Source organism: Harpia harpyja, chromosome 2 (genome assembly GCF_026419915.1).
Source record: "Harpia harpyja isolate bHarHar1 chromosome 2, bHarHar1 primary haplotype, whole genome shotgun sequence".
In the NCBI taxonomy this organism is placed as follows: domain Eukaryota; kingdom Metazoa; phylum Chordata; class Aves; order Accipitriformes; family Accipitridae; genus Harpia; species Harpia harpyja.
The window spans coordinates 75357535-75374284 of record NC_068941.1 but is presented as its reverse complement, the minus strand read 5'-3'; the positions used below and the strand labels follow the sequence as shown (position 1 = coordinate 75374284).

Here is a 16750-nt window from a genome sequence, read left to right as displayed (position 1 = left end):
AGGAAAGTTCCCTCAGTTGCTTTCCAGAAGTCATCAGCCAGCAATGTTTTCAGTCTTCAGCAAGAGGATGACTTATTGATGGCTTTTTGCAGTGTATAACATGAAGCCAACATTTTTTGGGGCAGTCTGGAAGTAAACACCTTTTTGCTTTCTTCATTAGTGCATATCCAATTTCCACTTGGTAGGTATCCATTTCTTTTCCTCTTTTCTTGCAATTCATTTTAACTTTTATGATCTTACAATGTTCTTATCTGTCACACCTTGCATGTTACAAACTATCACTGTCTCTGAGTAATAAGTACGGTAAAAAACATGCTACGGTACTTCCTTTTTCAGTACTGAAAGAATTTTACCTTTTGGAGGTACATCCAGATTCATTGCTACACATATGTTTGGGCAAGATCTAAAGACATAAAAAAAAAGAAAAAAAATTCCACTTAAATATTAGAAATTGCTATTGTTCTATGAAACGTCTCAAAGAGTCTAACTTAACTGAATGACTGAAAGCTGCAAGGATAATAATTAAATTTGAAAAATGATTTGGCAGATTTGGAAATTCAACAATCTTGGGTCAAACCTTGCATTTTTGTTCACTTACAGCTCCAAGTTTGGTGCCGTTACAGAAAACCCTACTCTTTTTGCAAACATTCATTTTAGACATAAATATTGTAACAGCCTTATTGATGCTTTACCATATTCAGTATATTGTTGGAGGGATGAATTTGCTTAGGGAGATAGGAGCTAAACCTCTCTTTTAGCATGCAGCTGTGCCACTGCACATGGCTCCCTTCCCATTCTGCCAGGCAGCAGAGTAAGTATAACAATTTCCCCTGGTCCTGATATGGTATTCTTCCATCCTGCTACTACTCTGCCATAGGAAATATCTGAGATATATTGAGTGTGGAAGAAACACATAAATGGATCTTGACCTTACTCTGGTGTCCTGGATGATGGTTCTCTCACTATTACCCTCTTTACCCACTGGACCTTAGCCCTGTATCAGCCCATCCAGCAACATTTATGGATCATTGCAGTAGTAGTACTTAGTATTCAGAAACAACAACAAGAAATATTTTGCAATGAAGATGTAGCCAGGGATCACATTAGGACTGCAGTAATGCACACTTATTGTATCTAGGATCTAAGCATCCACCCTTGGAATTGCCTGAAGTTTGTGAAATACCAACAAAATCTTTGAGTTTTAACTGCCCCACTCTTCAGATTACAAAATAATTTAGGTTAGCAGCAGCTTTTGAACAAAGAGTGAAGCTGAGTGGTTTCCTGTTCAGTGAGCAGGCTGTAAACCACACTAGAGTCATCTGGTCTTTCGCTGTCTGCTGCTTAGAGCATGGACACATCAATAATAAACATTTTATTGATGTTACTTATCAGTGCTTTAAAAAGTAATTTATTTACTTACTTATTTTTTGGCAAAGTTGTCTTCCTGCTGTCTGAATCTGCTGGGCGATGTACTATTGTTTTCCTGTTAGCTCTGACAGAATTGAACAAAGTTTACCATTAGCAAGCAGCAGTAAGTAGGGAAGAAATGTGAGTGTGAGCAGAGCTGAAAAACAAATTTTCAAATCTGGGAAATGCATATATGTCAATAATTCCCTTCTTCTCTACCTCAAACATTTCCATTCTCTGAATATTTTGCTGATTTTCTTGTTTTCAACTATTTGGAAAAAAGAACAACGGTTTCCTGCTGAGAGAAGGAAAAGCTGGAAACTGAATTCCTGTATCCAGTGTTTTGGTTTCTTTGGAGTAGGGTACTTATTAAATTCTTGTACAACTGAATAGGAATTAAAACCCAGGGGCACCTGTCCAAGATCTCTACTGCTAGTAAAATACTTGCTAAACACCAGTGAGGTAGCTATCAAAGCAACAGAGATCAGACCTCTTGGGCTCTCTAATTCTGGTTGCTCTTGAGCCCCACTTAGAAACAGAACTCCTTATTTTACTCATGTGAAATAATAGTGATCTGTAAATCCTTAAAACAAACACTGAGATGATTTCAACTTTTACCCTTTGCCTACCAGAGACTTCAGTGTTTGCAGCAAGAGTTAGGATTATCTCACAAATAATTCCTACAGATTGTAAAGATGGTCATGTTCTCTCGAATAAATGTCACTTGGACCTAGTCCTTCCCAAATTCGTTTAAATTCACTGTTCCTATAATCAGTGTTGCCAAATCAAGTTACAATTTTTCTTTGTAAACATGCCCCCAAATCCTATTAAAAAAAAATAAAAATTGAATGTGCATATTGATAATTAATTTCTCTAACTCAGTGTGGAAATACTAAAGGGCACAAATGCAAAGTGCAAATTTTAGAAGAATGAGAACATATGACTTTATTTTCAGCTGTGGAGTTAGTGCAAGAGGTATGATTGAACAGTTACTATAACGATAGAGAATTTTGGTTAAATGGTTAAATCTATACTGCTGAGTTATCTCTCTGGAGCATCAGGAATACAAACAGGTAACTGATTTCTGTCATCTCTATGCTCTTCATCATTCATGTATAATTTTTTTGTCCTTTAAAATAACAATTTCATTCTTTGCAAAACTCTTCCTCCAACTCCCCTTACAGCAGCGTGTATTACAAAAGCAAAAGTCTATTGCATGTGAATATTATACATACAGTGAATGTAATTTTTGTGTGTTTGAATTTACTGCATTCCTCCCTGACCCTTCTGGTGGTGAATTTCCCAACATGGGCCTGAAAAGTGACCTTCTCCAAGTTCTCCCTTGCCTGCAGCAGGGAACGATTTTAGTCTGTTTAGTTTGGGTTTTGTCTGTGTGTGAGATGCAGCACTGAGGCTGAATACCTCTTTTGCTGGCTACCTCCATGAGTCCTTCAGAACTACATACATGTTACTGGTAACTAGTAGCATAAATGGCTCAGAAATACAGGATTTGTCAGAAACTTAATCATGGGTTCAGACTGTGAGGACATTCGGCACCTTTTGGGTGATCTATGTTAATAAAATCCCCACCTTGCCTAGAAAGATTACAAAAAGTCTTTTTCACCATTTTTGCTTTAAAGCACAGCTATGCCATTTTTAAAATCCCCATGTCTAATTATAGGGCCAAATCATTTTTCCTTCACAGGATTTTCTTCATTCTCTGGTCAATGCTACAGCAACATCGTTCCCTCCTTCTGCAAAAAGGTGGGACTTTTTTCTATGCAATTTAAGAGACTTTCACCTCTTTTAACTTAAGGGGAATGTGGAATTTCATTTAACTGGCTATGTTCTATAACTCTTTCCATTTATGATACTCATTCCAGACTGACCAGATACAAAACCCGAAATTGTGTGTCTGTGATAGCGCTGTTTAGTGGCACAGGCAGAGCAGCAATACTCATTCAGCTCAAGATTCAAGTTACATTATGTATGGCCAGAAGATATACCGGGGAGAAAAATCAAAGGTAGGCTTCATTTTAAGTGATGATTGACAAATATTTAACTGCAGACAAATTGTAATGGAGCACCTATAGAAATAAGGATGACATTTACATTAGTGTCAACTGAATTCATCTTGATGGGTTCTGTTGCAATAAATTATGATTAATTTATGATGAATTGGATGTATAAAAGTTTCTGTTTCAAAAATCTTAACATTTCCAAGACTTATTAGATAAATTGTAAGACACTTACTCCATTTGAAAGTTTATTTACTTTACTTCATTTAAGGGGATTATTACTAGGGTAAATTTTACTTGCCAGGAATAAAAGGTGGCTAAGTCAATAACAGAAGTACAGATGGTTAAAAGACAGAAAAGTCCATTTTGTCTTATCTTTATTCTCTCTCTTCTGTTTCAACAGTGAAACAACAACAACAACAAAAGTAGGTATCATATTAAATAGCTTTCCTTTGACTGCAATACTTTACATGAGTAAACAGTTAAATATTGCTTAACATTTTGTTCAATCAATTACTGCATTCCAAAGGCCCTGCCATACTCGTGTCAAATCCTTCTTCGTGAGAGACTGTAAATGGCATAACTTGGCCCAAAACATTCAGAAGCAATTCCTTATTGGTTACACATTATTGTGGTTATCTCATTTTGTAGTTACTTATTTTTGCAGTTATTTGCATATTTATTTGGTTTTGCAGAATATTGGAGAGCTCCTATCATAGAAGACATCCTCCTTGTGCCAGATGATTCACAATCGTAAAGTCAATCCCAGTCCAAAGGATGCATAAACCAAGAGAAAACAGGTGGATGCAACTAACAAGTGAGGGGTAAGATGACAAGCTGAAGGTAAAAAAAAAGTTTTACTAGAAGGAAGGAATTAAACATGGAGCATGCAACTCTGTGCTGACTGTAGACATCTGAAGGGGGTCAGTCCCTAGTTTGAAAATCCAGGCACATGTTAGGCCCGTGGAGAGAGAAAACCATCTTTATATCATTAGTACTATTGAAAGAGGTCAGTATTACATTTTATAGTCTACTTAATATGACAAAAGGATCCTACTATTTATCACTGATTATCACGATACATGGCTTAAAGCTATTTTCTGAATAAATGGTTACCAGGGTGATTATTAAGGGATGCTAACATTCAGAAACCAGCTTGTTTCCTGAAATGGTGACTAAAGGTGTTCTGTGCACTGCATGTGGCAGTGTGATTGGATTTTGGGGGACTTCGCAATCACAAGGTAATTCGGTTACACAGTGGTTTGAAAGTGCATTGTACCGTTCATTTTGTTTTCTGGTAACATCTGTCTCTATAGATGCTGTTACTTAATACTGGCATTTGGGTTGGGAGGAGGCTTAGCCATGTCTGCTGTGGCTCTGATTAAGCAAAACTGAAGTCAGTAGGGCAGAAGTATTTTTAAAACAGTTTAAATCTAACAACAGATAACATTGCCAGAAGACCCTAAGGGAGCACATAGCAGAGTTCACTTTTGGAAGTGATACAGGCAAGTAAGAGAGATCATGAACCTGGCTGGATTGGGCTGACTCACTATTGAAGATAAGCTCAGATTTCGAAGTTGCCTGAACACAGGTGTGCCTTGCCGTTTTGGGTGCCTGGGTATATCCTGCCTGGCCTCCAGATGCTGCTCGGGAGGGATGTAGGTCTTTTGTGGATCTTGGACTGAACTTCTTTGGCTAGTGCCTGTAGAGTTACACGCCTCAAAGAAGGGTCCAAAATCTCAAGCTTGCTGAACAGGAAGCTGCCATGAGCTAGCGAAGAGCAGCTGCCTGGAATCACAGCCTGAGCGTTGCTCAGGCTGCAGAGGAGGTGCATTCCTGTCCTTGCAGTATGCAGCTGGGAGCATAAGGAGACGCTTTCTTCTGAGGAAAAGAGAAAAAAATACATATTTTGTATGAAATAGTCTAGTGATCAGAGGAGGTATGTAGCTTAGTACCTCGATCACTACTGTGTTCTGCTTATATTTGCTCTCCACTGAAAAGAAAACACAGGTACAGGAACCTGGCGTGGGCTCCTGCATCCCAGCTGAGCACATGCACCTCTTGGCTCTTCACTTACAGCCTGCTCTGCTACGTGTGATGAAGGAGGGGTGGTTTTTCTGCATGGCGGTCGGGCAGGCGATGAGTGCTTCTCACCAAAATACTTTGCAGTCCTCACTCTGTGGGTGCGTTCCAACAAGGGGGCTTGGATCCCCCAAGGACATGAGCCGAAACCTTCCTTTGTCCGCATGCTGTAACTCGTACAGAAGGGCAGTGGGAGAGTGTCGCTACTCTCCCCCATCCCTCCTATGGGGCAGCTATGAGAGGTGACTTTGGGACTGATCCTGCCCATGGATGGGAGGTCCACATGGGGAGTACACATCTGAGCAAGGCTGTTCAGGGCTTTAACAGGCTGAGACAGAGCCTCCATACCCTGACTTGCCTGTGGTACACACTCAGTTTTTAAGCCCATTTGAGGTAGTTTTGGACAGGCAAAGAGTTGCCGTTCTATGTTATGTGAGATAATTTGCAGTGTTTTGTACTGGCTCTGGCTGGGATGGAGTTAATTTTCTTCAGAGCAGCCCATATGGTGCTGTGCTTTGGAGTTGTGAGCAGAACAGTGTTGACAACACACCGTGTTTTGGCTGTTGCTGAGCAGTGCTTGCACAGCATCAAGGCCTTCTCCTTCTCCTGTTCTGCCCTCCCAGGGAGCAGGCTGGGGTGGGCAAGAAGTTGTGAGGGGACACAGCTGAGACAGCTGACCCCAACTGACCAAAGGGATATCCCATACCACAGGACATTGTGCTCAGCAATAAAAACCAAAGGAGGGCTTTTTTGGAGGCAGCCACAACTTAGTGATAGCCTTCACACCACTTGTTTTGTTTCGTTTGAATTCTTTCCCTTTCCTTGGCTTACTAAACTGTCTTTATCTCAACCCACAAGTTTTTCTCACTTTTGCTCTTCTGCCTCTGCCCCATCCCCCACGGTGGAGGGAGCGAGTGGCTCCGCAGGGCTTTGCTGCTGGCCAGGGTCAGCCCGCCACATGCACACAGGCAGGCAGAGCTTAAGGGAAGGCAGGGAAAAGTCATTTGACCTTTCAGCTGTCACAGGGGTTTCAGGATCATAGGTTTGACGCAGGCATAAAAGCATTGTCCGGGTCTGAGGCAAAGGCCTAACCGCTCTTCTGAAATATGTCCCAGATACTGTCCTAAAATGGAGCGCTTTTCTTTTTGCTTTTAATTTATAAAGGTCAGGTTTATGAATCAGTAATAAGATCATCCATGGAAGCACTGTACTCAGTGTTGTGACATTAGAAAAAAACTCCATAAAACAGATGCTCATATGATTAACATATTTAAACTACTACAGCTGTGGTCCTCCAAGTGTCTCATGTAGGAGGAGACTTGTTCTGTTTTTTTACCTAAAGTAAATGTTAGGAACATAATAATAAATATTAAAGGCTATATTCTCTTAGCATAATTATGTAACTGATCACTTGCAAAACTATTTAAAAATTATGAGTGGTACAATTAATTTGAATTATTTTCTTCAAGAAAGAGTGCTCTAGGTTTCCCTGGCAACCTTTAAAATGGTATGTACAAACACACCAACCAATCAGCATAACATCAGTTCAAATAACTCCACAGAAACACATATACAATGAACATTAATTAATTACTGTACTGGTTAAATGCGGATTTTAGAAATGTCGAATAGAAACATTTCCTTAGTGCCAAACTGCATTAACAAGCTGCAAAATGCCAGCTCCTTGCCAGTCCACATACAAAATATTAAAAGATATTAAAACTAGCTTTATCAGGGAAACAGGTCCCCCGGCGAATGTGTTATGAATCCCACCTCTCTAGTACTGGTTAATACAGGTATTCAGGCTGACAATTAGGATACACAGAATGCACTTTTATTTGTATTACAGCCTCATCTGGTTTGGAATTGCTGTAATGAATCCCAGCCAGGTGACTTCGCACTGGATGGGAGAGATTAAAAAGAGAAAAAATGATAAGCCATTGTGGCTGAAGAAAAGGATGGCACTATACAAAGGCATGTTTCAAGCCAAGCGTTTGTGATCTTGTAGGAGAAGAAAATATTTTACTCAACCTTAATTGCAAATGCTCACAGAGACTGGCCCTTTTAAGCCATTACTGTTGCAAAACTGAGATTTGTTTTTTGTTGTTGTGCCTGACACCATGCTGTGCAGAGAAATGCCTGGAAAAGATTTGGTGTTTGGCACGGTTTTCTTCCCACAACTCTTCTATCGCATCAGACAAAACATATTCACATAGCAACAGAGTGGTTTGGGACACTTCAAGCCAAACGCTGCAATATAATCTGAACCACATTGCAAAGATTCCTTGGGGAGGTGTGGCATGAAAATTTTGCCCCTGAATAAAATAATATGAACCACGAGCCTGCTTCCTCCTTGCCTTACCCTTCCTGTATGTCTCCTTAATGGTATATATTGCACAAGGCAGTACCACGCACCTTCATTAATAATATGTACTTGTTTAAGTGTAGCATCTGCCACCTCAGTCCACACACTTGAGACCAGCATGCATTTAGTCAGGTTCATGTAGTTTGAACTACTAATAAGTTGTCAGGCAGTGACTTGCTGGCTGAAGAGATGCTGTCAGGAGAGACAGGGGCTGTGTGTACCTGAAAGGTAACCATAGACATTTGACTCTTGGAAGAATGCTAGTAGAAGGCTTTGGTACCCGTGGTTACTGTTCACATTACTGTGCATGTTTATGCCAAGCACTTGCTTATCTACAACAGCAGCTCTGCCATGGTACAGTGTGGAGCAGCGAAATTAGGCAAACAGTGGATTGAAATAAAAATGCTTATTAAGTGTGAATAGAAATGCTCTCCCAGTAAGTTTTGCTAAACTCACCTGAAATCATGTGTTCTATGATAAGATGAGGAAAAACACAAATGAACCAAATCTATCATGTGGTTAGGGTTTTCACATTTTTCAGTCCAAGCAGCTAAAAACTGAAGTAAGTGGGCATGACTGAGGGAAGTCTGTAATGCATCTAAAATGGTTTATAGTAACATAATAATAATAAAAAGATGCTTTTGAATCACTGTGGTTTGTCACCATAGAAATAGGAGTCCTTCAGTTACAATGCCTCAACTGAATTTTGTCCTGGGATGATATTAACATTTTGTAGAGGTTTAGGGTTGCATCACTGCAACTATTTTCATTTTTACATTTCTTAGCTTCTGTGCGACCTCTTAGGATTTTTCGCATCTAAATGGTAGAGAGTTTCTTCTGGAATAAAGAGCAAAGATGTGAATGGGAAACGAATGCGTTTTACTTTTTCATGAAGATCCTGGTAACACAGACACTCTCAGGGGTCATGCAAAAATTGAAAATATTCCACCTAAAGATAATTCTGCCTGCAATATATGTCTGTCAGAATGTTCATATATATATATATATTTTAAATTATTTTCTCTTTTGCCTCTCATAAGCAGTATAGTTTTCAGACTTGCTCTGTATTGTTACCTACCAAGTTATTTTTACTGGCTTTTTAAGTCCATACATCGGGATACATTGCTTATCTCTGCCCTTGCATCTTGTACTGAAGAGTGCAAATCCCTATTCACCCGGAGAAGTCAGAGGGAAAAATATTTAACTTCCCAATTCTCTCACTAGTGCTTGAGATCTTGGGGTTACCATCTGCCAGACCTTTTGGGGACATCTTGGTGTGAAAAAGGAAACTAAAGCCTTATAGCTTTCCACTTGCCTAGAGAATACTTAGGCATCCCAGTCTCGGTGGTCAGAGGAGCTGAAGGTTTATCTCACTCCTCCTCCGCAGATGCCCAACATCCTGGGAGCAGACAAGAAGCCAGGCAGATGATAGCTTATCTCAGAGGATGCGGTGCTGGCTACAGATACTTGCCAGAGAATCTGGAGAGGTGCTGTGCAACCCAGCACTGCCCAGGGTGTTGTCATTACATGTATAGCTCTTTCTAGCGTACACCAGAGTCTGGCAATCTTCCCTATAGCCCGAGGCAAACCTGCTGTTTCAGCAGACATTTGACTCAGAGTTAAGTGCCTGAATCAAAATTCCCTCCTTATTCCTGTTATGCTGATGGTTTGCTGCTTCTCTACAATAGCAAATCATAAAATAACCTGAGCAGACCTATTGCACATGACAGGCAAGTAACAAGATAGAACTCAAAGAAAATGCCGTTTCTGTCCTTCCTTGCCATCTGCTGTCAGGAAGGAGCTAATAGGTAAGCAGCTTTTAATTTAATTTCACTCTATCTGAGTTAAGGTGGAGTAATCTGCATATAAATGTAATAATGCAAGTGCTTGATCCCTGCCTCACAGACATAGTCTAACCTAAAATATGGCTCTTAGTATCCAGGGAGAATAAAATTACCCTGCCCAAGGTAGGAGAGAAATATGTATCTAGAGAAGAGAACAGCGTGCACTGAAGCACTACAGTTTACAGCTACTGCACTGTAAACCTATATCCACATCCTTAGTATCTGTGAACCCAACAGCATTACACTGTAGTTACAGGCTGCCACTGACATCCAGTTTATAGGTGGATGAAAATGATTGTTCCAAGTATTCTCACAGGAGTGGTTTCCATGCTGTATTAGAGGTAAGTATAGCAGTCATTCTTCCAAGAAAGAATGAAAGCAAGTACCTTCATAGCTGGTTCTTTCATTTATATGCATATTGTTGGATTTTTTGAATCATCAGCAAATAACAAAAAAAAAAAGAATTAATTTGATTATTTCTAATTTTTTTTTTTTTAAATTACCTGTGTTTTGTTAGAAAAACAGCCATCAACATTTCCTAAACACAAAGTTCTTTACGGAGGACAGCAAATAGTAAACTAGTGGTTTCTGTAGGGGTCTGACTGGAAAACAGTATCTATTAATTGTAAATTTCACAGAATATTTTGGTGTCTTGATTTAGGAATCTGTAGAACTCACACTGAAAAATCAAATGTAAGAAATGCTACAATTTGGGAGAAAAAGAAGGGGCTTTGCTGAATAGGTTATATTTGCTTATTTAAACATTCATATCACTCAGATTGAGGTCCTGAAATATAAATTACATGTTTGAATTAACCTGCTGTTGACTCAGTGTAGGATTCATGTTTGATCAGACTGGCTTTTCTCTAGCTCTAGCTAAGTGCCCCTGAAAATAAAAAAAAACCCTCCACTTAAGAGATTTTTTTTCTCTCTCTTTCTCTCTCAATTATCCAACTTGATGTAAAAACTCATGTTCTTGACCAGCCCTAGATTACCATCTGCCTCTGTTCCTGAATAATCCCAGATTAACTCTCTTCTTGCTTTTGACAACTCTTCTACAGTTGTACCCCACTCGGGAGGGCATAAACCCTACAGAAGTCACGGCTGGCTATCTGCTCAGCAGTGCCAGCTACCCAACCTTGTGGCTTCCTGGGATTTCAGTTCATGCTGCCTGACAGCTACAGACATGTACCTAGGTGAAATGTTGGATGTCTACATGAAAAGCTTACTAAAGGAAAGGGACTGGGGTGGAATAGACCTTGTGTTTCTGAAGCCTTTGTGAATAAGTGCCTGATTCCGGTAGCTGGTGAAGATGAAAAACGGACACATTTCACATGCAGCACAATGTCCTTTTAGAAAAGATTTCTTAAATCATCACTTTCAACTGCAGCCTAATATTTAATCTTTGTCCCAGTTGTTCTTCTGTCCTTGAAGGCCGTTCAGCAGAAGCAGAAGTAGAGTCCAAGAACCACAAACAAACAAACTATTCTATGAATAACTGGGCACTCTGGATTTTCATAATGGATCAGCACAAACTTTTAGGTCAAGTTTGTCTGTGATGCACTGGGATTTGAAGGTGATAAAACTTGAACAGTCCTCAAGTTGCCCATCCTTTGTGCATGAAGTGGTCTTTGAATCAGACCAGGTATGGGGCTTGACTCCGCACTGGGCTAGTTAATTTCTTCCAGTTAGGCTCAATGGTTTATTTTTTAGTTTTGTATTTATTGCTTGCATGTAGCAACTTTAGTTGCTGTGAGACATTGCTTAGAGAGATCAAACATAGTGTTTTCGTACCTGGGGAGAACACAATGGTTAGGCTACTTGGTAAAAATCAATAGTGCTAGCTTAATGGCATAACCTTCTCAAAACACCTCCTTCACCTCTGCTACTTCTGCAGTTAATGGCAGAATCATTAACATGACATCATTCCATCAGCAAGCTCATTCATAATGTAATGAATGACCTAGAATGAAATAAGTTTATGGGAAAATTCCCATTGATTTCAAATGGGTTTTGATCAGATTCCTATAATTCATTTCTTTGCAATAAAGGTCTGTCAAAAACCAGGATTGTAAATATACTGCTTTTCCAACTTGCCATTTTCAATAGTGATACCATTACTGCATGCCCTTATTCTAGCATACCGCAAAATACTTTCTTATGCACATGCTATTGTGTAGATATACATTCTGGCTAAATTAAGGAATACAGCAAAATGGACTGGAGATTCACCATGCAGCCATAACATGACACTTAAAAAAATGCTATCCCAAGTGTCTAATGTTCAGACATTGTGCCTAGTGAAACCACACTCTGACCTCCATGCCCAAATTAAACAATGCAAGGTTAAATGTCAAGGAAGCATGTCCAAAATATCTGCAAATTAAAATTTATGCTGGGAAAGGCAGTCAAATGAGAACTGGTAGGCTCCATGAAAGGAAAAAGATACTTCAGCATTATCTTTGGTGAAAGCTGAAGAGAATTATGCTAGGTATTAAAGTAAAGCTTAATCCATTTACAAAAAAAGAAAGTTTCATTCAATAACAGCTATACATCCAAATTGACCAATTTTGGTATTCTTGCCCCAATTAGAATATGGAACAGAACCTCGAGAAAGAGGTCCAGGAGAATCAAAAGGAAAGCAACGTTTATCCTCATGTGTCTTGGCCATCACTACAAAACTATTCCACAAACTCCATACCTTGCTCAGTATGTGTATACACTTTTTCAAAGGAATTACTTTCCGTTAATAAAAACATCTATTCTCAGGTTGTTTTATTTTGCATTTGTATTCATGCGCGTCAATATTTTTTTTTTTTCCTTCTTGCTGTCAAGGTGTCAATGATAACCATAGAGATATTCTCTTTTGACAGCAATAGACATTTCAAGTTGGAGACAGAGGGCTGCAAAAGTCTTGTACTTTTCTCTACAGATGTCACTAGCAGCAGCATCAGGATGCTACTGAAAGGAAAAGGAATGCTTTGGCAGCTTAATGGCTGCCAAAAGTGAGCATGTGCTGGAAGAAGGGAAGATGATTTTATTTTACTAACATGAATTAACATACTAAAAACTTGTTTACAATAATGCTTTTTTGCACTATTAATCCTGTAACATAGGCCTATAATCCAGTTGTCTTTAATGTTTCTATAATATCTATTACAGTAAAAAATGAACAAACTGAATTTTCATGATGCCCCTATAGGAAGGCTAGATTAGTCTTGAGGAACTACTCCTTCCTTCCCTACTGGAGAGAACATTACTTTTTTTGTTTAAAGACATGCCTTTTTTTAATGGAAGGCTTTGCAAAATTTGATCAATTTTTCCTGTTGTGACAGCAGACTCAAAGGTTCTTCACTGGCTATATAGGGCCCTCAGACTTTCAATTAACCCACTGCCACAGTATTAGTGCAGGCTTTGCTGCTTGTCCTTGCTGATGTTCAAAATGCTACCAGCAGAATTACTTTCAAGGATAAGGTCAGTAGGCTGTACCCAGGTAGCTTTACTATGATGGTGTGCCCAAAGTGGTTACCTAAGAAAAATCTTGTGAAAGACTGGCCAGTTTTCCATCTAGGTCAACATATCACTGGAATTGCTAAAGCCCAGATGCTCTGGTTTCAGCTTCAAACATAATATTGGTAAGATCTAACACTCAATAATGTCAATTACAACCAAAACCTCCTTGGAAGGGGGATCCACATTCAGTATTTGTCTATGCTAAATTAACCACTGACACACACACACAATAAACCAACTATTTTTCTGAAGCAATAAGTTTAACCAAGCCCCCCATCCTTGCTTTCATCCAATCTGCAACTTGTTCCTGTTCACACCCAGAAAAAAAACTCCAGAAAGCCCCCCCCCCCTTTTTTTTCTTTTTTTTTTTTTTTTTTCCATTTTAGCTTCTTAGTAAGTTCAACCAATACCTGGATTTTCATTCATTCCCAGTTGGCAGAAAATGTGTCTTAGCCCTATAGAGAGACACTGCAAGACAATCTATTCTCATCCTAAAACTAAACACAACTCATTCACTCAGGCAGCCACAGCTCTCATCCTAGCCTTGACTGATCCAGCACTAAACCATGCTTTTTACTACACCACTTACTTATTCCCTGAGTGGAACTTGTTCTTAACTATACTTGAGTAAAACCTTCCATAGACCTAACCATGCCACCACTGTCAGCCCACATCCTAATTCTGTGGAGTTTATCTGACACAGTTTAAAGCTATCTATCTCCTCAATCTATGTCTTGAGCTTCAATCCCAATTCTGAACCTTAAAGGCAGCTCAAGAACTCTTGTAACTACTCATCATCATCTACTGTGAGGGCCCTGAGGGCACTAATAGGCTTTAATGGCCCTGACCAGCCTCACCGGGGCATCTCCCTACCCCTGCCCATGGCCCAGGAGCCCCATTTCAGCTCAGCTGGTGGCCGTCAGACCCTACCCAATGAACAACGCCACAGAAGTTTCAGTCTCCAGCTCAGCCACAGCCTTGCCCATATCTGGCCATGGACCCTGTTGATTCAGACCCCAACCCACAAAAGGACTTTCCAGCCTGACTTTGAACCTGCCCAGCATCCACTGGGCTGTGTCTGACCCTGATTACTCTCATCAGACATGATTGTAACCCTGACCAGCAATCTGACTTCCCAGCTTGGCCTCAGCCCTGCCTCACTGCCATCAACTTGTCTGATCTGGACCCTTGGCTGAACCTGGCTTCCATCCCTGGGTGTGCCCTGCTTGTCCCACTGGGGTGGGATGATGGGCCCTGGCTGGCAAGGCCCCTGCCCCGATGGTCCTACCATCCCCCTTGGCTCCTGGCTCTGCATCCCTTGGGGCAGTTCTCATCCTAATTCTACTGGTCCGATCAAACCCGCTGGCATATTAAATTTGGTTCGTGCTCATCTAATTGCCTCACCTTTGCCTCAGATGTTACTGTGTCTCAACAAACCATATCCATCTGTAAAGTCACCTTCAATAATATGCGTTTGCTGGCCCTGTGGGTCTCACTGGCATTCAGCAACACAACCATCTTTTCAGTTCTTACTCTGTGAGAACTTTACACTAACTCCAGTTCTAGTACTAGTTTTAATATAGCCTCAAACAAACATAAGCTCTTTGTCCACAGCAGCAGCCGCCGCCTTCATCTAACCCCAAATGCATTGCAGAGTCCTGTAATAAACAAGCTCTGGTTACTTTAGTCTCAAACTCCAGTCCTAGATCTGATTGTGTCCTAAATTTAAACAATGCTCCACAATCCCATCTCCACACCCCACCCATCAGTACCTGGATTCACACTTCTACTGACTGTTTTCATCTCAGCCCCCAGTTCTTTCCACGCAACTACAGTGGCTTGACAGAGACTCATGGATACTTGGCTGCACTTGAGCCATTTGGCCAGAGTATTGTTATGAAGGAAAAAGGTGAGGTCCACCTTGCCCAGTTTATTGGATACCTTTGAGTGATTAGCTCCCTGTCACGATCAATTTCATATTTTCAATAGTTTGTCCTGAAATATCTTATATTTCTAAAAATAGAACTAGAGTGATGTTGCATGTAATAAGGGAAACAGCAAAAAAAATCAGGAAATTCCAATTCTGTGGTAAAAGCTTAAGTATTGATCCCTGCTAAAGCTTTGCTCTCCCAGCCAGGGTTCCTGTCTTGCTTTCCCAGGGTCCAGAGATGGCATAAGCACCTTAAAAATAAAAACTTTTAAGTGCTTGCATGTGAATTGAAAGGTGAAATTTTAAGCATACAGTTTTTGAAATCAAAATGTTAAGGTAACGTGGATGAGAAGGAAATCATGAGTGTGTTCAGATCAAAACCACAGGAGCATCAGACACTCTAGCAGTTGCTGGAAAGTTGACCTTAATAAAGCTATGACAACGCGTACAAGCTGGGCTCTGTACCACAGAGCAGGGAGAGCCATAATGGCTTTGAACTGTATGTTTTCCACTCCTCCCTAATGCAGGCTATAGTTATGCTGGATGTACAGAAACTGCTCAGAATGAAGAATTAGAATGAAAAAGAACATTGCATTGGGAAAAAAAAAAAATGGGTAATCAGCATTACAAGCATGTCTTTGCTGTGACACAGTAAAATAAAACTAATGTTTAGTACCAATATATTATAATTTTTGCCTGCTCCCCCAATCACGTGCCGTCTAGAAAAGCATTTTCTAACATCTCATAGTGATACCTTACTTTAAAACTTTCAGCATTAACTGGAAAATCCAACTTACTTTAATAATAACAGATGGCTATGAAGTGAATACAGAGCTGTATTTCACTCCTGGGGCTTTGTGGCTATTCAGAAGCCACTTGAGTTACATGCTCATGGTTAATAACATCAGCAGAGCCACTCCAGTTAATTACAGCATTATATTTACTCCATAGCTCTCTATTATACTTTAAGTCGCACTAAGAAAAAGGCAAGCATATAATCCCTCCAAAGACATGGTACTGACCTTGTTAGAAAGATTGAAAAAGCTTCATAGCTGTAGACAAAATGTAAACCCCAGTATGGAACAAGAGATACTCTTTAATGTCTCTTGCACAGAGCAGCTTAATTGACAGTAATTCCAGACTGGCCAGATAGCAAACATTGTATTGCTTCTCATCGCGGGCTAGTAAAATGGAGTATTGCCTCTTGCCCAGAGGAGGAAGGGAGGAAATGGGAGGTGTAATGACTATGTAAAAAGGACTCTCAGGAAGCACCAAGCTGTCTCCGGTTTCATTTAGTTTTTCCTCCTGATTTCATCCCATTCTCTACATTTTTGTCCTCTTTTCATTTTATTTCTGAAGGAGAGGAATCATATAAATAAAGCCAAATAAACTAGAATGCTTTATTCATCAAGTAATTAAGATAAACTAAAATAAAGCTACTTCACCAAGAAAATCTTAAGAAGTTTAAGAGACCTTTTTGTCAGCAAGGCTGTAAATTATTGACTTAGCTTTTTAATTAAAAATAAAAGGGCAAACTCTTAAAAGTAGAGCTTAATTTCAGAGGAAATAAACCCCATGACTAAAAAAATGG

At 39.9% G+C, this 16750-nt stretch overlaps 1 long non-coding RNA gene across 1 annotated transcript; it reads right to left on the bottom strand.

Moving 5' to 3' along the window:
* Positions 1 to 16348, bottom strand: LOC128138850 (uncharacterized). The gene is made up of 3 exons (XR_008234167.1): positions 16182 to 16348; positions 1421 to 1492; positions 1 to 403 (listed from the first exon to the last, which is right to left on the bottom strand). It is a non-coding gene; the product is annotated as an uncharacterized LOC128138850 (long non-coding RNA).
* Between the last annotated feature and the right edge of the window lie 402 nt (positions 16349 to 16750).